Raw genomic sequence first — 21,583 nt, forward strand, 5'->3', positions numbered from 1 at the left:
TCTCCGGCGGAATTCTCATCGGATTTCATCCATGTTTTGCCGCCGACCAATCTTCCTTCATCTAGTTCTTGTCTTGCTGTTCCATTTGCTTCTTCATTTATTTTTTAAGCTTTAAACCCTAAGTCAGTATGCAAATCCTAACTTTTCAGCCTCAAACCATAGATCTGCACCTCTTCTTCTCCAATCGAACCTTGATGCTAGCAATTTTACCAAAATTTCACAATCTAAACTCTGTTGAGAAAGAAAGCTGAAGAATCATAAAAGAAAAGAAAAGAAAAGCTCAAATCTGTATAAAGCAAGATCAAATCTATGCAATACAAGCTGAAATCTGTTTGAAACAAGCTCAGGAGGATGATTGGTATTACGACTGTTTCAAAGATCTGGTAATTTTACTATAGCTCAACATCTCTATGCGAAACTCAAAAGGAAAAGGATAGTAAAAATGTTCGCCATAAGTAACAGGTATTACTCTTTATCTCTTTATATTATGATCTATGATGGTTGTGGTGTGAAGTATTCCTACTTGCTGATGTTAGTGATCGATTGCTTTGATTTGGTATTGACTTCAACTTTGTACAAATTTTGTTTTTCGAAATTGATTTTGTTTAATTCTAGTGACAATGTAAAAAGGTTCAAATTATGAAAACAATTTTATTCAGTTTTTAACATAATATTTTGAAACCTGTTAGAGCATGAAGAGGAAAAAATTGTTTGTAGCTAAATCTTTGCAGTTTACAGGTAGAATAATTTTCTTTGTTGTTAAAAATGTATACATGTCTAGAATATGATGATTAAAGAAAGAATGAATGTTGATTTGCTCAGATTTGTTCATACGCAAGTTTATAAATACTTGCGCATTCCTTGAGTTGAAGAATTTATTTGGCTTAAACTTGAGGTGAAATTTTGGTCATTGAGGAAATTAATTTTAACCTTGAGAATATTTTGACAATGTTGAGTTCAATTCATTCGCTTATAGATTTAAATTTACTCATATTTTCTGATGATAGCTCACTCATTTTTAAGGATTAGAACTTTCCTTTGTTTTAAGTACATTTGAAAGATAAATAATGGTATATACATGTCATAGAAAGTGAGGTTTTAAACACATTTTTTTTAGGTTATATATTTGAGGGATTTTCTTTTGGGACATTGGATTTGCTGAGATTCTTTCATTTAATTTACTGGTATGTGATTGTGATTGTTTCATTTTTTTAAATCTGCTGTTCAAGGTTGTATATTCTGTGAATGTTTTAGATTTGGGTGAATTCGTGACAAAGGTAAGCTCGGGCTAGTTGTCCTCAGGTTTCTTAGTCTTCCTTTTATTTTTTAGTTCAATTTGAAAGGAAAGTGGAAGGTATCATTTATGTTCAGGTTGGTGATACATTCGTTGAAATCATGTGTTGTTGGGCTGAGGAGTTAGATTGGAATTAGTTGTTTAATGCTTATGATAAAATTTACAAGAGACTTAACTAGGGCGCTCATATGACCACTGGTGGATGGGGAACTGATATAGAACCCCATTTATATAAACCCCTGTGGATGGGGTGTTAACCCAAGGGTTCCCATGGGCCCTTTAATCACCATGTTTTGATGATCAACAAATATAAATTGATTAGTTCTTTTATGGACTAATGTATTGCCTTGGAGTGTTGTGCTATAGACAAGCCATTCACAGGTCAATCCGTACAAGCACACCACCATCATGGCCAAGAGCTTGAGGATGAGCAATTCAACTGTCAAAGGAGCAAGATCAAACTCGGATCATCATTCCTTGAAGGTACAATCAAGGTGAAGCTCTATCTCAAGCATCTCAAGCATTGAATAAGCAAAGGAAGATCAACATGCTTAAATGACAAAGAAGCTTGAACACATTGGTGACACCATCCCACATGAGAAGACCTTGAATACTGAAAGATGTCAATGAATCAAGCTCAAGATGAAGATCCCAAAGGTAAGCCATGCATTGAATGAAAAATCAAGCAATGGCCACAAGAGTCATTCAAGAGAGCGTTTAAAATGGTAGAATGTATTCCTCTTTCTCTTGAATTTATTCTTGATCAAGGCACTCATAAAATTACTTAAGTCACACTAAAAAATACCCTAAAATTTTTTCAAAACTGACCCAAAACGAAGTGGCCCTCAAAGCCCAAGTGCTATGTTAAGTTTCAAAATGGAAAGACATGAAATTAGCACTTGAAAAATGGATCCAGCACATAAATCTTATCATAACAGGTCCAAAATATTTTCAAATATTTTTAAAAATATTTTAATAGAAAGATCTCACCATTTTCATTCAAATCAAGTAGAAGAGCGTCAAAATCCGTCAAGAAAGGAGTGAGTTACGAATTTTACAAATCGAGAAAATCTGCTGAAATTGCCTTACTCTGAATTCTGAGAATTTTCTCAGAATTGCGAGAAAGGTTCTGTTTGAAAAAAATATAGCTGTTGGTGTTCTAAAAGTTGCACAAAATCACCATTTTGCCCCTGTCACGACTAGTTTTCATTTTTGGCTATATATGGGTTTAAACTCTCATTTTAACTTAAGAAAAAAGGTTTTCAAACATATCTAAGGCATATACAAACACTTTCAAACCCTATTTGCTTTGAATCTCTCTCTCCACCTCATTTGTGCCTTGATTTTGATTAAACCCTTTTGAGAGTGGATTAAGCTTTACTTGTAATTTTATTTGAGAGTTTTGAAGTGAGCTTTATTTGTGTAAATCAGGCCTACAAAGAGGATAAAGAAGTGTGCTCAATTTTCCTTCAACCATTGTAAGGAGAGGGTTTACGATTATGCCCGATAAGAAAGGAGAATCAAGCTTGTAGAGAGAGAGGGTCTTCGATTTGGCCCGTTAAGAGAGGAGAATCGAGTGTCTTATAGAGGGTTTCCGATTCGGCCCGCTAAGATAGGTGAATCTCATTGTAAGAGGGTTCATTGACCCTGCCGATAAGAAAAGGAGGATCGTATAATGGAAATTCCTAAGGAGCCAAACTTGAAAGAGTTGACGTAGGACTTACCCTGAACCACTATAAAATTCTTGTGTTCATCACTTTGACTCTCTACCTCCTTCTCTTAATTGGTGATTGGTACACATCTCACTTACTCTCTTGTATGTGCTTTCATATTCATATCCTTGCTTGAGCGATTAGCACTTAAGTTGAAATTGCATATTCATCCCTTATTAATTAGGCCTCTCATTATTCTAATCAAGTTATAAAATCAACTAGGGAATAAAGTTCACATCATTGCTATTAAACTTAATAAATCAAACTAACTTGATTGAGAAAAGTTAAAACTAGGGTGAAACAAAAATATTTCAGAAAGGGTAAAATCTTTAAAGACAACCAATTCACCCCCTCTTGGGTTGCCTATTGGGATTTCACTTGGTATCAAAGTTAAGGCTCTTATAAAGGCTTTCTATTGAAAACCTACAAAAGAAAGATCATTTGGCAACCTAATGGAATCTAGACTTCCATGCTTTGATAGAACCGACTATGGATCTTGGTCAATCCATATAAGGTCTTATCTTAAGAGTTTAGATTGTGAATTATTGAAAGTAATTGAAAATAGTTTTGTACTAAACTCTAAATCTAGAAAAAATATTGATGATGATAAGAAGTTGTTTTCATTGAATTCAAAAGCTATGATTGCACTTTCTTATTTTTTACCATATCACATGTTTGAAAATATTTCATCTTGCAAAAATGCCAAAGAAATTTGGACTATAATTGAAAAGAACTATAAAGAAATTATTTGTCTTATGGCATTAGAAAATGATTTTGATGATGATTTACATGAATTCACTAATGATGAATTATTAATTGTATGTGAAAAACTTCATGAAAACTTAGATTTATAAATATAAAAAAATAAGACTATGAAAAATTCTTTTCAAAACATAACTAAAGACTTTGACATTTTAAAGAAAGAATATGATTCACTTCTCTACTAATGAAAACTTAATCTTGGAAAATAAATCTCTTAATGATAAAGTAGAAAAACTTTTGTTGGAACACAAGAAATTTAAACAAGAAAAAGAAGAACTAAATAAAGTTCATCTCTTGAAGTTAGCACATTGAAAGAACAATTTGAAGAGATGAAACTAGAAAAAGGATAAACTTGTACTGAAAAGTCATAAGCTACAAGAAGAAAAGGCTAATCATGTTTATTCTCGTAACCATTCTTGCAGTTCATCTCGTTTCTCATCTACTAGCTCGTATTGTTGTGATTTTTGTGGTAGATTTGGACATTACAAATCTATATGTAGACTTAGATTTGTAAAAAGTAACAAGTTTGTATGGATTAGAAAAGATTCATTGTATAGGACAAACTTGGATGGACTAGAGTTGGTTTGGGTTCCAAAATCCCCTATTTGATCTATTTCATGGTCTTAGTAGATTTAGGGGTTGTGCTTAAATGTCTATATCATTTGAAATTTATTTGCTTGATGTCATGTACTTCATAATTAAATATCATATATCTAGTCAAAGTTTGTTAGATACAACATATTACATGAATTTGGCATTCTTGTATCTAATCATGTTGTGCCTCAAAGATATATCTTATAATATTTGGATACTAGTCACTTTATACTAAGCATTGATTGTTGATCTAGTACCAAATCATATTTGTCTAGATACCTTACACTCAATTTTGATATAAAATTGTATATCGAGCTAGTTGTGCTTAATTGAAAAATCAAACTTAGTGGACAATTCCTCTAGAGATTCATCATTGCACTTTTGTACCATAACTTACCCATAGGTTTAATTTGGTTCAAGTCAAAAGTCACCTTCACAATCCTTAAAGAACTAAATGATTATGAAGCTAAAATATGAAAATCTAAATAAACAAAGATGGGTCAAAACACAAAGCTTATTGAATTTCAAATTCTATAAAATATATCATGAGAAATTCATAAGTTGGTTCATTAGCCTAAGATGACTCTTATCTATGAAATTTTTTTGAGATCACTTGACTTTTGAAATAATCCCTTTGAACTTAAAATCTTACATCATTTAAGAAAAAATGATATTATTTCAATATGAGAAATCTATATGATTTATCTTATCCTCTTATTAAACTAGTCATGTCTATGAACCTTACATGATTATGTATATTTTACATAAAAACTATAAGTTGATATCACTTGTTTTGAAGAATTCTAAGATTAACTTAAAATATGCAAACAAGTAAAATTTTATTAAAGAAAGGGAAACTCTAAGAGTGCTTAATCACCTAAAACCCATCACAACAAACTTAGGTGCATTAGAAAATAAAAAATCATATAAATCTTACTTAAGTGTGCACATGGGAATCCAACATATTGTCACCATGGAGTGTATTTCATATTTGAACATATATTGTCTCCATATGACTTATGATGAGTTCACAAAGTTTAAATGATCATGAATAATCCAAATTTGTGTGAACTTCAAATTAAAGAGGGAACATTAATAGTAATAATCGTTGAAACCCTTTAATTAAAGGCATTTGATTTGAATTGGTAAATTTTTGCCTATTATATATATGTAATCTACGTATATCATATTGGAATACTCTTAAGCAAGATCACTATTTATCATATAAGTTTGAGTTAGTTCAAATCATAAATTCTTCAAAGCTCTCAAACTTGTATCTCATGAGATCATTTGATTAAATTTGAAAAGTTCATCTAAAACCATGAGATTATGGTCATATAGCCTAAGCTATGCTTAAAAGTGAGATATATATATATATATATCTTAAAATGTGTTTAAGTGACCAAAAATTGAAACTTTATACTTTAGGTTAAGATGTGTTTTGTTGATGTAATCCTTAAAACTTAAAATTTATCAAAACAACACAAAAAGATAAAAAGAAGATTAGTCTTATCACACTTATATAATGATGATATAATGAATAAGACTAGATGATTTATAGGATCTAGGAGAGGGTAATAAAACTAAACTCAAACCTTAAAAGTATTTGAATATTCCCTCCATTAAAATGAAAACTAGTTGTGTCTATAGGAAATTTGAAAAGAACTAGTTGAATTTACCTTGTGATAGAGTTACTAATCCTAGGATAGGTGATTTGAATTATTACATTAGCTATCCTTGTTGTGTTTGTTTATTGATTGTATTATATAGCACTCTATTTGTACTTATCATCCCTTGATTGGTATTAGCTGCTTGGTAAAGATGTTAAAACTTAAAGTTAAAAGACATTCAATTGGTGCTCATGCCTTTTTTTGAAGGAATGGTACCATCACCTTAATTAAGACATCTAATTCCTTTGGCTTCTTGCCAGCATCTAAACCATGATCAGTCTTATGTGTCTTGCCTTACTATATATATACTATATTGACATATTCAGTGGGAGCATGGTTTGCTTAGTTATTCCATGTTTTTATTTGGTATTAGCAAACATGCAATTGTAGCCCAAGGGTTCACCTTCAACTATTCACCTAAAGACCCTTGGAGACTATATTTAGGATAGCCCTTTGGATTCATACCATGCATGAGTCAATAACAAAGGGGGAGCTTTAAAGTTATATGTGTCCTATCTTGAACTTATCATATGTTTCCTCAAGTATATATCTCTTCACATATGATAAGTACTCACATTCGAAGCTACACAGCTTCATTTGGTTTGGTAGGCTTCTCTTGTGTCCCTATTCTGAGAACATCTCTCATTTTTTGTATAAAAAAAAGTCCTTAATTTGTGCTTAAATGTTATATCCTCCTTAGGTCTCAAACTTATCTTGAATGGCCTCATGATGGTTATCACATTTGCCATTGATAAAGTTTTAATTTTTTGGCCTTATCCTGTAAATCTTTAAAATTTTATTCATAGGATCATATTTTACTTGATCAATCCTATAACCTATGAATCTTCATGCTTATCATCTGCCTTTGAAGTTATATTCACCCATTTTTCATGATAAGTATCTCTGGCCAAGCTCTCATTGTCATATCCTTAGCCATTTTGCCTTGTCATGCCTTGCCTCATATCCCAAGGCCAATGACAAATACTTAGGGGGTAGCCAAAGTGTCTCATCTTTATGTTTATATGGATCATAGTGATATGCTCACAATGTCCATTGCCCCATTAGTTGTGCGTAACTTGAAAATCCTTTAGATCGAATAAAAAAAACTGCTTATTATGAACTTTGTCTGAATTTCCTTATTGAATCTCTTATGATAAGCATTAGGAGAGCTTAAATTGACATATCATTCATGTTCTCATGGGCCATAGAGTTAGTTTGTAGTATTTCTATATCTGTTGCATGTGCCCAGCTTACATAGCTCCACATAGGACCAAACATAGAACTGTCTTGCAAATGCAAATCATACCTCTATGAGTTGCTTGTCCCTATTCCTATCATGTGTATTTCAAGATTAATTATCCTATAATCATGATAGTTTCATAATAAAACCTTTAATGTTACATCATCTCAATCATTTTGCTTGTTATGCCATATTTTCTAGTGATCTATTGTGTATGCATAACAAAAATTTAGAGGAAGTGCTTAACCGTAAAATCTTATATGTTTATAGGTTTCATATGATTGTACTTAGAATGTTGATACTATTAAATACCCTTTGATTGTGCTTAAACTGCATAGCTTTCTCTACGTACTCAAAAAAATTGGGAGCTTGTCATGCTATATCTTGAAATTGTACTATTTCTCTCACGATAAGTATACAATGAACTTTAACTTGTCATTTCTATTCTAATTGAATGGGTCATATGGTTACTTAACCTTAAATATCTTCATATACACCCTAAAACTGTGATAAAATAATGAATCTCTTTGATTTTTCAACAGAGGATTGCTCCGTCTTAGTTCATTTCAAATTCCTATGGTCTTATGCTCTTATCATGCATATTTTACCATAATCATCGTGTATCCATGATAAGTTGATAGGGGGAGTGGTTGTTGAATATCTTTTATCTTATATTGTGCTTTAACATTTTAATCCACCCTTTTTGCTGATGCCAAAAGGGGGAGAATTTATGAAAATGATTAGTTGTCCATAGAATATATATGCCTTATATTATTATTTCTAACTTATGCATATATTGAGGGGGTGTAAAATACATCATGTTGCACATCTATTTGATCTCATCTTCATATCTATTTTGGTATTTCAAACCTCCTAATCAATTTGGTTTGTCATCATAAAAAGGGAGAGATTGTTAGCCCAAGGGTTCCCATGGGTTCATTTAATCACCATGTTTTGATTATCAACGACCACAAACTGATTAGTTTTTTATGGACTAATGCATTGCCTTAGAGTGTTGTGCTATAGACAAGCCATTCATAGGTCAATCCGTACAAGCACACCACCATCATGGCCAAAAGCTTGAGGATGAACAATTCAACTGTCAAAGGAGCTAGATCAAGCTCGGATCATCATTCCTTGAAGGTACAATCAAGGTGAAGCTCTACCTCAAGCATCTCAAGCATTGAATAAGCAAAGGAAGATCAATGAAGGCCAAGGTTAAGGATCAACATGCTTAAAGGACAAAGAAGCTTGAACTCATAGGTGACATCATCCCACATGAGAAGACCTTGAATAATGGAAGATGTCAAGGAGTCAAGCTCAAGATGAAGATCTCAAAGGCAAGCCATGCATTGAATGGAAGATCAAGCAATGGCTAGCACAAGAGTCATTCAAGAGAGCGTTTAAAATGGTAGAATGTATTCATCTTTCTCTTGGATTTATTCTTGATCAAGGCACTCATAAAATTACTTAAGTCACACTAAGAAATACCCTAAAAAGTTCTCAAAAGTGACCCAAAACGAAGTGGCCACAAAGCCCAAGTGCTATGTTAAGTTTCAAAATAAAAAGACATGAAATTAGCGATCCAACACATAAATCTTATCATAAAAGGTCCAAAATATTTTCAAATATTTTTAAAAATATTTTTAACGGTACGATCTCATCATTTCCATTCAAATCAAGTATAAGAACGTCAAAATCCGACAAGAAACGAATCTGCTGAAATTGCCTTATTCGAAATTCCAAGAATTTTGTTGGAATTCCGAGAAAGGTTTTGTTTGAAAAAATATAGCCATTGGTGTTCTAAAAGTTGCACAGAATTACCATTTTATCCTTGTAACGGCTAGTTTTTATTTTTGGCTTTATATATGGGTTTAAACTCTCATTTTAACTTAAGAAAAATGTTTTCAAACATATCTAAGGCCTAGATAAACACTTTCAAACCCTCTTTGTCTTGAATCTCTCTCTCCACCTCATTTGTGCCTTGATCTTGATTAAACCCTTTTGAGAGTGGATTAAGCTTTACTTGTAATTTTCTTTGAGAGTTTTGTAGTGAGCTTTGTTTGTGTAAATCAAGCCTACAAAGAGGCTAAAGAAGTGTGTTCAATCTTCCTTCCTTCAACCATTGTAAGGAGAGGGTCTACGATTTGGCCCGATAAGAAAGGAGAATCAAGCTTGTAGAAAGAGGGTCTTCGATTCGGCCCGTTAAGAGAGGAGAATCGAGTGTTTTATAGAGGGTCTCCGATTCGGCCCGCTAAGAGAGGTGAATCGCATTGTAAGAGGGTTCATTGATCATGCCCGGTAAGAAAGGAGGATCGTATAGTTGAAATTCCCAAAGAGCCAAACTTGGAAGAGTGGACGTAGGGCTTGCCCCGAACCACTATAAAATCCTTGTGTTCATCTCTTTGACTTTCTACCTCCTTCTCTTGATTGTTGATTGGTACTCATCTCTCTTACTCTCTCTTGTATGTGCTTTCATATTCATATCCTTGCTTGAGTAATTAGCACTTAAGTTGAAATTGCATATTCATCTCTTACTAATTAGGCCTCTCATCATTCTAATCAAGTTATAAAATCAACTAGGGAATAAAGTTCACATCATTGCTATTAAGCTTAATAAATCAAACTAACTTGAGTGAAAAAAGTTAAAACTAGGGTGAAACAAAAAAGTTTCAAAAATGATTAAATCTTTAAAGACAACCAATTCACCCCCCCTCTTGGGTTGCCTATTGGGATTTCATGGGGAACTGATATAAAAATTGAAAAACCCTATTGATATCACTTTTCATGTAGACTATTGTGTGTGGGAACAACCAGGTAGCAGATGTTTTTGGGACATGAAATTCTAATATTTGTGGGCCCTTCTTCTGGATTTTTCACTTGTAGCTGTGAATTGATATTGGCACCAACCTGTTAGATTTGCGCCATGTACTAAATCATTGTGGGTCCACCACCATGGTCGAACTACACTCTTATTTTTTATTCATGATTTTCCAAGCTTTGTTTTTTCCCTTTAAACTCCATCTCATTAAGTATATTTTTCATGAAAATCAAGAAAACAACCCGAAACACCAAAAACAAAGAAAAATACCTTAGTAGTAACGCTCTAAACATAAAATATGCATCCTTTAGTGCTTACAGTTCACAAATAAATGTGCTCATCAGATTCTCCCATACTTAAGCTTTGCTAGTCCTCGAGCAAACAAAAATAAAATAAACGAAAATATAAACTACACAAAAACTACCTAACTCACTTTCGTAGGAATCACGATTGCACTTAGCACGTGCAACAAGCCTTTAAACTCCTAGGTTGCCTTAGTGGACGAGTTGTGTCTCGTGAGTGTTTACAGTAAATATACATACAAAATTTCAATAATTAACTTTCCAAAAATATTCAAAATTTTTTTATTGCAAATCCTTAATATGGAATAAAGCCAAATACAATCTGTCATCTTGCTTTATTATTTTCCTCAAGATAGAAACTTCTAGAATACCCCATACTTGATCTTTGTTTTCCCATTCTAAGTTGTGAAATTTGACATATATCCTAATTAAGGAATCATCTTTATATTTTTCACACTTTTGTCCACATAGATTAGATTATAATGTCATCTATGTTACAAAAGAATTTGAATCAGAAATTTGATAGAAATTTGGACACTTATATAGTTCCATCTTGTTTTCCACTTTCCCATTTTTCTAAGACTTGAAACTCAGTTGTTCCTCTCCTGTCGTTTGCATGAATGACATGCAGGGCTTGCACCAGGCACCCAAGTTACTAAGCAGTGTTGGAATAATTTTACAATTTGCATATATCTTTAAGAAATTGATGCAATATGAGTTCAACCTTTATTTTGATCCGTGCAATGTCTTCACCTCTTAAGCTTTCTAGATGACCCTTGAAATGAGCTTTAGGCCAATTACTCTCAAACTAGATAATTTTAAGGAACTAGGTGTAGAATACCCCTCGGACTTATTTGCTCGAATAAAAAAGGCTACAAGTCAGGACTAGATCAAAAATATTTTTTTTCTTTTGTTTTCCACCTTTCTTTCCTTTTTCACTGTACAATATAAAATCCAAAATTCTAATCTCATCTCCTAATCAAATCTTTTATAAATAAGATTACAAAAGAATCAAACCTATGAGTAGAAAGTGCTCTTTTTCTTTTCTCAAATTCTAAAATTAAAGTATAGACTAATTTTCTTTCTTGAAATGAAATAAAAATTTCTTTCCAAAAATATCTAGTTATTTCTTTCTTTTGTAAAAATACCAAAAATAAAGAAAAATGAAATATTCTACTTTAAAACATAAAAAGAACTTACAAATAAATTTTCCTACCTCCCCATATTTAAATCATGCAATGCCCTCAATCCATGCAAAAATAAAAATAGAAACAAGGACAATGAGGAGAGGGACATACCTTAAACTCTTAAGAAGACAAATGGTAAAGCGGCTCATGAAAATCCATGACCTCTTCCAAATTCGATGATGGCAATTCAATATACGGCTTCAGTCTTTGTCCATTTACTTTAAATGACTCACAATTATTTGGATTTAAAACTTCATTCGTACCATGGGAGAAAACTTTATTCACCAAATATGGACCATCCCAAGGGGATCTTACCTAAAAAGAGATATAATCGTGAATTGTATAAAAGAACTTTATCACCTTCTTGAAATGTTTTACTCAAAATATGCTTGTCATGAAAGGCTTTTGTCTTCTCTTTGTAGATTTTTGCATTCTCCTAAGCATCGTTACGTAACTCCTCCAACTCCGAAAGTTGAAGTCTTCTATGATTTCCTGCCTCAGCAGACAAATTAAAATTTAGTTTCTTAATAGCCCAAAAAACTTTATTTCCAATTCAACCGGGAGATGACATGCTTTTCATATACAAGGCGGTAAGGTGACTGACCAATATCAGTCTTGAATGCCGTTCTATGAGCCCACAAGGTTTCCGTTAATCTAATGGTCCAATCCTTGCGATTTGGATTAACTGTCTTCTCTAAAATTTGCTTAATTTGTCTATTCGAAACTTCCACTTAGCCACTCATTTGGGGATGATAAGGGGTAGCCAACTTATGAGTGATCCCATATTTCCTCATAAGGGCCTCAAAAGGTCTATTACAAAAATATTTTCCCCTATCACTAATTATGGCACGAGGAGTACCAAAGCGAGAAAATATGTTTTCTTTGAGAAATTTGACCTCCACCTTGTAGTCATTGGTTTTGTAAGCAATGGCTTCAATCCACTTTGAAACTCAATCTACTCCCAACAAAATATACAACTTCCCAAAGGAATTGGGAAATGGACCCATAAAATCGATACCCCACACATCAAAGATTTCTACCACTGAGATTGGGTTGAGAGGCATCATATTCCTTTTAGTAACTCTGCCTAAAGTTTGACACGATTTACAAGCCATATAAAACTCAAAAGAATCCCTAAAGAGGGTCGGCCAATAGAATCCACACTGTAACACTTTGTGGGCGGTTTTCTTTGCACCGAAGTGCCCACCACATCCTTGATCATGGCAAAAAGGATAGGATTGATTGTTGCTCATGATCGGACACACACCGTCGGACAATTTGATCCGAGCAAGTCTTGAACAAATAAGGGTCATCTCAAAAGAAATACTTTACCTGTGAGTGAAATTGATATTTGTCTTGGGTGGACCAATGATCCGGTGTCGTACCCATGACTAAATAATTCACAATATCCGCATACCAAGGCTCACTCGAAATAGCCAACAACTACTCATCGGAAAAATTCTCATTAATTGAACCTTCGTCATCCTTTGCATTAGGTAGTCTAGACAAGTGATCGGCAACCAAGTTTTCCGTACCTTTTTTATCTCAAATTTCTAAATCGAATTCTTGAAGAAGTAAAACCCACCTAATGAGGCGAGCTTTCGCATCCTTCTTTTCTACGAGATACTTGATTGCCGAATGAGCAGTATAGATTATAACATGTAACCCAATTAGGTAGGACCGAACTTTTTCTAATGCAAACACAACTGCTAAGAATTCTTTTTCAGTAGTAGTGTAGTTGAGTTGTGCATCATTGACTGTCCTACTTGCATAATAGATAACATGAGGTAATTTATTAATTCTTTGGCCCAAAACAGCCAAAATTGCAAAGTCGGAAGCGTCACACATGATTTCGAATGGTTCGGTCCAAATGGGTGCTTGAATAATGGGAACCGTAGTTAGCTCTTTCTTCAAACACTCAAAAGAGTCCAAACAGTCTTTTGAAAATTCAAAATTTTGATCCTTACCTAACAAATTTTTTAGCAGCTTAGCAATTTTGGTAAAATCTTTTATGAATCTTCGGTTAAAGCCTGCATGGCCCAAGAATGCTCGAATGTCCTTTACATTCTTAGGTGATGGAAGTTGGACATTGAGATCCACCTTGGTTCTATCAATCTTAATTCCCTCTTTTGAAATCACATGACCTAGAACTATGCCCTCTTTTACCATGAAATGACACTTTTCCCAATTAAGGACAATGTTCTTTTCTCTACTGCTTTCTAAGACCAACTTTAAGTGATGAAGACATTTGGCATAGTTGGAGCTGTGTATGGAAAAATCATCCATAAAGACCTCAAGGAAGGGGGAAGGTCTCCACGATATCAAAAAAGATACTCATCATGCATCTTTGGAAGGTTGTCAGTGCATTGCATAACCCAAAAGGCATGCGTCTATAAGAAAACATTCCAAAGGGGCATGTGAATGTCGCTTTTTCTTGATCTTCAGGAGCTATGGTAATTTGGTTGTAACCGAAATATCCATCTAGAAAATAATAATACTCGTGACCCACTAACCTTTCTAACATTTGATCAATGAAAGGCAAGGGAAAATGGTCCTTCCAAGTAGCCGCACTAAGCTTCCGATAGTCTATACAAACCCGCCATCCCGTTTGAACACGAGTTGGGATAAGCTCATTAGTGACGGATTGTATCACAGTTACTCCCGACTTCTTAGGCACTACCTGGACTGACCCATTGGCTATCCGAGATGGGATATATGATCCCATTATCAAGACATTTCAAGATCTCTTTTTGGATGGCTTCCTTCATCACAGGATTAGCCCTTCGTTGGGTTCCCTTGAAGGTTTGTAACCCTCAATGAGGTTGATATGGTGTTACACAATCGAAGGGCTAATTACTTTGATGTCGGCCATTTTCCAACCTATGGCCTCCTTATGATCTTTTAGCAAGTTAATTAGATCTTCCTCTTGACTTGAGGTGAGATCTACAACAATTATTACAGGCAATGTACAATTATCACCTACAAAAAACATAACGTAAATTTGAAGGCAAAGGCTTCAACTCCAGCTGTGGGGCCTATTCAATCAAAGGCTTTGGAAGGGATGTGGCTAGGGGTCCCACGGGCTCTACGTTTTGAATGGCAAAGGCATCAAAAAAGAAATCGCCTCCTCTATCATCTCCTAGTTCTCCCAATATTTTTGGAATCTTGCATCAAAATCAATTTCAAAATTAGTAATGATATCTTTAGGAAAAGAATCCAACATATTGATTTCTTCTTGAAAATTTGGTTGCTTACCTAATTGAAAAACATTGAAATCTACTGATGTATTACCAAAGGAAAGTATCATTAGGCCATTCCTATAATTAATTAAAGCGTTACTAGTAGCAAGGAAAGGCCTACTAAGAATGATAGGGATTTGATCCTTGATATTATCAACGTACTCTGTATCTAACACAATGAAATCTACGGAAACAGAAAATCTCCTACTTCAACTAAAACATCTTCAACCATCCCTTTGGGTGTCTTTATTGATCTATTCGCCAATTGAAGAGTAACAATGGTCGGTTTGAGGTCTCCTAGTCCTAATTGTTCATATATAGAAAACGACAAGAGATTGACACTTGCCCCTAAGTCAAGAAGAGCATGTTCAATTTTTGTATCACCAATAGTGCAAGAAATAGTAAGACATCCCGAATCCTTATACTTAGCCACCATATGTTGAGATAAGATAAAACTTATGTTTGCGGCCAAGAAAGCCTTCTTGGGCACATTAGTTGTACCCTTTTTGAGTGCACAAGTCTTTCAAAACTTTGGCGTAAGTAGGAACCTGTGAGATCCCATCCAACAAAGGAATGTTAATTTGCACTTGTTTAAACATATTTAAAATCTTATCCATGGCAGCCACCTTATTATTGGCAAGTCTCATTGGAAAAGGAGCCTTGGGCACATATTCCTTTTCAGGTGGTGAAACGTGCTCTTGACTTACCTTTTCGGGTCACAGCCGAACCAGTTGAAAGGGGCTGATTACTTACCTCAACCGAAGGCTCTTTAGGATCCTTAGATGGTTCAGATCTGACCTTCTCCCTTTGATATTTTCGGCCACTTCGTAAAGCATATACAACATTGCATTGGTTGGAGAGCTCTTGCTGCTGCAGAATTGGTTGAATGGCATGATGCCTGTTGATGCACATTCACATTCAAGTTCCTTGGATTAGGAAAGGGTTGACTTGGCATCTTTCCCTTCTCCCTTTCATGCAAAGCAGTGATGAGTTGAGAAATTTGTTTCTCCATATTATGTTGGCTTGTCATGAAGGTAGTAATGAGAAGTTCCATATTCTTCTCTAAGAAAGCTATGCGGGCCGATTCCCCTTATTTTTGAAAACCGGGTGGTTGCTGATTTGAAGCGTTATTTATAACCGGATTTGAAAAGAGGCAGGTGAAGGGGCTAGCCGAACATAAACGGGAGGGAAGGTGGGCCTAGGTTGGCCGAGTTGGCCTGGATCTTGAAAATTGGATCCCACTATGGGACCTGATCCCGTGAGAGGGGCGCGACCCGCCTCTCTTAGTCTTTCGTACCCACGCGAATGGCGTGTGCTTTTGATTATTGATATGAATCATCTTTTCCGTGAACTTGGGATCACTAAAGCAATCTGAATTTCACGTAAAAGAGAATTACCAGAGTTGCCACCTAGGTAAGGGACCTAGGACCCATAAGTGACACTGCAACGATCTGCGATCCCATAAGTCTAGATCCATTACCTGATTACGTGAATGGAAGGTACGATGGATTACCATCATATGCACCATTCTTGCCCGGTAATCCGGTCTTCAATTCCAAAAGTTAACTCTCTTGAATTTCTTTTAAAAGGCTCAATTAAACTCTCTTGATGTGCAAGCTACGGATATACATCATAGATGATCTAATTTCAATGTGATTCCTAAATGAATCTTTTGATTCTCTTTATTCAGTTTGGTTCAATCTATGTGAGAGTTCTCCTAAAATCTAATTTTGGAAAAGTCCTAAGTGTTTTAATCAATTCAATTAAGGGCTAAAAAAATGATAAAGAAATAAACAAAATAAAAATCCTAAAACCCTACTGGAGTGTGTGTGGGGTTGACTTGAGCTCGGAATGCCATCCAAGTTGCCTACGTACCCAAGCCTCACTGGGATCAAAGTCGACGTAATTCGGTGGCCTAAACTAAGCTACATGCTTAGCTCATCTAGGACACCGATCTAGACTGGACAGATTATTTCGAAAGTTTATGAGAGAGATTAATTAGTTCAAGTTGATTACTTTTTATTAATCTAGGACTCCATCTAAGATGCTATATGATCATATCTAAATGCAAGATACTCCCTATACTAATGCAAGTGGGCCCTACATCCTAGGTTAACAACCTGTCCTATAGGGAAAATGGGTGAACTAGTGAATCCTAATCTATGTCTCAGTTGCTAATAATAGCAACCAGTCCTGATGAGGCTAACTGGACTCCTAACTCTAGGACTTCCTAAGACCTAGAACTTAACGTGATGCAAGTTTTCCTAAAGGAGGCTTCAAAGGCTCATATGAGGTGCGATCGTGATCCAACGGTTCCAAAGTTGATCTGAATTTGGGTTTGCCCAACCCAAGTTATTCTATGGCTCTAAGGGTAACTTCACCAAGACTAGGATTCAACGGTTCCAAAGTTGATCTGATGTTCCTATTTTGTGCACCGTTCAAGGCAAGACAACAACATTCCTCTGGAAATCAAAAAGAAGAATCTATTCGAGGGGGAAATTAGAGATATTTTGTTCCACCACAGAGAATTATTTGGTTCTTACATCCCAAATAATTTCCATAATACACCAGAACAATAATTTACGGGATTTCATGATTCCTAAGAGCAAATTGATTCTTTTCTTTTAACTTTAATTATATGGTATGGTATCACCTAAAAATCAAGGTATTCTATGGCTCTAAGGGTAACTTTACCTAGACTAGGATTTTGACCAATTTAGCAAGTTCTGAAGATTTTTAGTGAGTTTTAACAATTTGTATCTAAGCAACATGAGGATTATGATGTTTATGAAATTTTGTGATGTTCTGGAATTTTTCATGATTATATTAATTTTATGTGATTTTTAATGATTTATACAAATTTAAGCAATTTATTAGAGTTCTAAAGCAACCTATAGTTAAAATCATCCAAATCGATCAAAATTAATATTGGAACATGTTCATAATAATATCAAATCACAATAGAATTTCACACATTATTTCTGTTATTTACTATTTTTAATGGATTTATTTATGTTCTGGTTGATTCAAATAAAAATCACCAAAAATATTATATCATACACAAAAAATTCTAAAAAATTCTCATAATATGATTCTTCTGGGGCAATCCATCTTATTATAGAATTTTAGCTTCTGAAGAGTTCATTTGGTAACATCTCTTTTACACATGTGGAAAATAATTGATTTTCATTAAAAAAATCCAGTAAAAATAATAAATAAACACAAAATCCTTTCAAAATTTTTTGAATGATCTTCAAATATAAAAAGGCAACTGAAAATAAAATGTCGTCAAATTTTGAATTATTTTGACATGTAAACGAATTTTTATTCAACAAATATCCTTTTTCTAGGTATTTTTTAAATGAATTTTTAAATTATCAAGATAAAAGAATTCTAATGAAATTTTTGGATTTATAATGTTCTTTTAACTCAATTAAAACTCAGAAAATATAACCTTAGAAAAAATCCTTGGTTTTGAACTAGTTGCTTTTAAACTCAACTTAAAAATCAATTGAAACCCTAATTTGTTAAACATCATATTTTCTACATGTAAAATGGTTTTTCTTCTATCAAAATAAGTAATAATATGAATTGGCTCATCATAAATCATATTATCTCATGAATTCTCTTCAAAAATCCATGAAAAAACAAGAAAAAAACACCCCTAAAGATGTTACTAGTTCTACTCTAAAAAGGGTTGAACTAACATTTGTTCGCAAATCCGAGGTCTCGAAGGCATGTAATCCGAGATCGCTTTGAAAAGCCTTTGATACGCAAAAGAAAATCCAAATTTGATGAAAAGATGAGTCGCTCCAAATAATAATCGAAGAGAGATGAAAGAGATGTGCTTGGTCCACTTGAATTCAAAGAAATATGGTGAACTCCTCCACAAAAAGAGGAACGAATTTTTTTTGGGGAGAAATGATGGACGAACATTCAAGAGTCCCTAAAAGGTTGGTTTGATCTCTTTTTGTAAGGAAAGTAAGGGCAAAAATAAAAATGGCAATTTCCCATGTGAGAGTTGCCACTCTAGCTTTATTTTTAATTTTCTCTATTGACTAGCTTTTCCTTTTGTTTCCTAATTGTAATTGTTTTCAAATTCCACACAAAAGGGTATCTTAATGACCAAGGCATTCTATTTTGCATCTCTACTTATTGTAGTTTCCAAAATAAAAAAAAACAATGCAAGATATCATGGTGATTCCCGTCCAAAAAGCACTGCCCAACTTTAAAGATCATTTTTGACATATTTAGCGGAAGAATCACGAAAAATTGTAAACTACAAAGTTGTAACCCTTTGAGAGATCTTTTTAACGCATATTTACGCTTTCAATTTGGCCAATTGGTTAAAGAGTTATGATAATTTGGGTGGGCTGGAATTCCTGTCCAAATAGCACTGCCTGATTTTAAAGCTCGTTGTTTACTTATTTCGTGGAAGAATCACAAAAGTTGTAAACTACAAAATTATAGCCCTTCTTGAGATGTTTCCAACAAGTACAGGTACAAAATTTTTGGACTAGTGGTTAAAATGATATGGTTGTTTTAGTGATCTAATCATATTAGCCATTTCTCTCTCATCTTTTATGAAATCCAACCCATTTCAAAGAATAATTCAAAATTTATAATGGTGGGCGCCCCACCATGTGACGCACATGGTGAGTGCTACACACATGACCTAACCTCATTCACCCCTTGGAAAAATTATTTTTGCCCAAAATGATCTCGTTTGAACAACACATATCAAAAAGTGACCGAAATGCCCTCGAACCGGAATACCCCTTTAAGGGCGAAGTTAAAAATATCAAGTATGCGAGGGAAACTTCAAAAATAGAAGGTAATAAAGTTCACTTAAGATGATGAATGACATCAAACATGACCATTTAGAATTCCCTGGAAATGCCCAAAATGCCTTTAGAACACAAAATTTCCAAGAAAGAAACGCTGAGAAATTCTAAAAATAGCAGGTTTCCCAAAACACTTGAAATCAATTCAGACAAACTTTTGGGATAATCTGGAACACATAGGAAATGAGCAAAATACCCATAAGCTGCAGAAAATGATAAAACCAGGGAAAATCCTGAGAAATTCCAAAAAATAGCAGATTTTCACACTTGATTGGAAACATAAGATACTATCAACTGGAGACTAATGGAACCCCCTAGAGACCTTCGGGATTGCGAACCAACATTAAAAACTTAAAATAAGATAAAATGCTAGAATGCTTAACCTAATGCAGAAGACTGACTTGGGATTTAACAGACCAACCAAACCTTTCGCTTTTTAAAGCGTAGCAAAATGAGAGTGTCTATAGATGCCCCTCTTTGGTGGAGATGACACTGTCATCCAATACCAAAGCAAAAGTGACAGAACCATTTTGCGTAGCTTTAATCAATAAAAGATTCTATACTCACAATGCAACCTAAATGCAGATATATGCTAAACGCTTCCTAATGCAAGACCCTAGATGAAGTCCTAGAATTGGAATGTTAAAACTTTGAGAAGTTGAATCAACTGAATAGAATTCTCTAGCATAGAGACACTAGGCTTTTTCTCTAGCGTAGAGGGATTCTTTCAACTCAGAGGCACTAAGCTTTTTCTTTGAAAAGGGACGAAAAATGAATTTTTAATCCAGAGGCACCTTCGGTTTTTCTCTGAAAAGAAAGGAAGAAGAATTTTCAATCCAGAGGCACTTTCGCTTTTTCTCTGAAAAGAAAGAAAGAGAAATTTTCAATCTAGAGGCACTTTCGCTTTTTCTCTAAAAAGAAAGGAAGAGGAATTTCAATCGAGAGGCACCTTCGCTTTTTCTCTGAAAATAAAGGAAGAGGAATTTTCAATCTAGAGCCACCTTCACTTTTTCTCTGAAAAGAAAAGAAGAGAAATTTAATTCAGAGGCACTTTCACTTTTTCTTTGAAAAGAAAATGATGATGAATTTTGATCCAGAGGCACTTTCCCCTTTTCTCTGAAAAGAAAAGGAAGATGAATTTCGATCCAGAGGCACTTTCACTTTTTCTCTGTTGGCACGAGAGACATTACCAGCCTCTTTTACCTGTACAGGTACAGGCTTCTTAAAATCTCGGGTATTAGGATTGCTTCGGTTATACACCCCTTGGGACATCACTTCTTCAATTTGTGTGCTAGCATTAATGAGGTGCTCGAAGTCAGGATAATAATCTAGAGACAGGTGATAATGGAGCTGAGGGGACTTGTTTTTTAGTATCATCTGAAGTTGCTCTTTCTCTGGTCAATCATCTGTGCTGCCAACCCCCTCCATCTTTTCACAAATGCCAAGAAAGACTCCATTGAATCTTGTTTTGTCTTCTCTAAGTCTTTCTTAGTGATCTCTGCCTCGTCATCATAATTGAATTGCTTCACATACTGTTCAGCAATGTCTTTCCATGACCTATAACGGGTATTGTCCAAACCCAAAAACCACCTTTTGAGAACCTTGGTTAAAGAGATAGGAAAAAGCTGAGCCATTTGTTCAGAAGATAAGCTCTGAGGTTGGCACATGATAGTGAACATCTGGAGATGAAAAGTAGGACATCCCGTGCCATCATACTTGTCAAAGTCCGGCATCTGAAAAATTTTTGGAAGATGGATTTCAGTGAAGAGTATGAGATCATTTAGGCTAAATGCCCCTTGCTCTTGAATCTGGATATTATCAACCTTCTTAGTTAGCTGTTCCAACTTCTCCATGACCGACTTATCAACTGGCATTGAGACAAGATTGCAGTTCTCATCACCATATTGTTCTTCATCAG

This window comes from Tasmannia lanceolata, unplaced genomic scaffold, assembly GCF_043159265.1.
Source record: "Tasmannia lanceolata isolate RefF3 unplaced genomic scaffold, GAP_Taslan_0.1 ptg000019l, whole genome shotgun sequence".
NCBI lineage: Eukaryota > Viridiplantae > Streptophyta > Magnoliopsida > Canellales > Winteraceae > Tasmannia > Tasmannia lanceolata.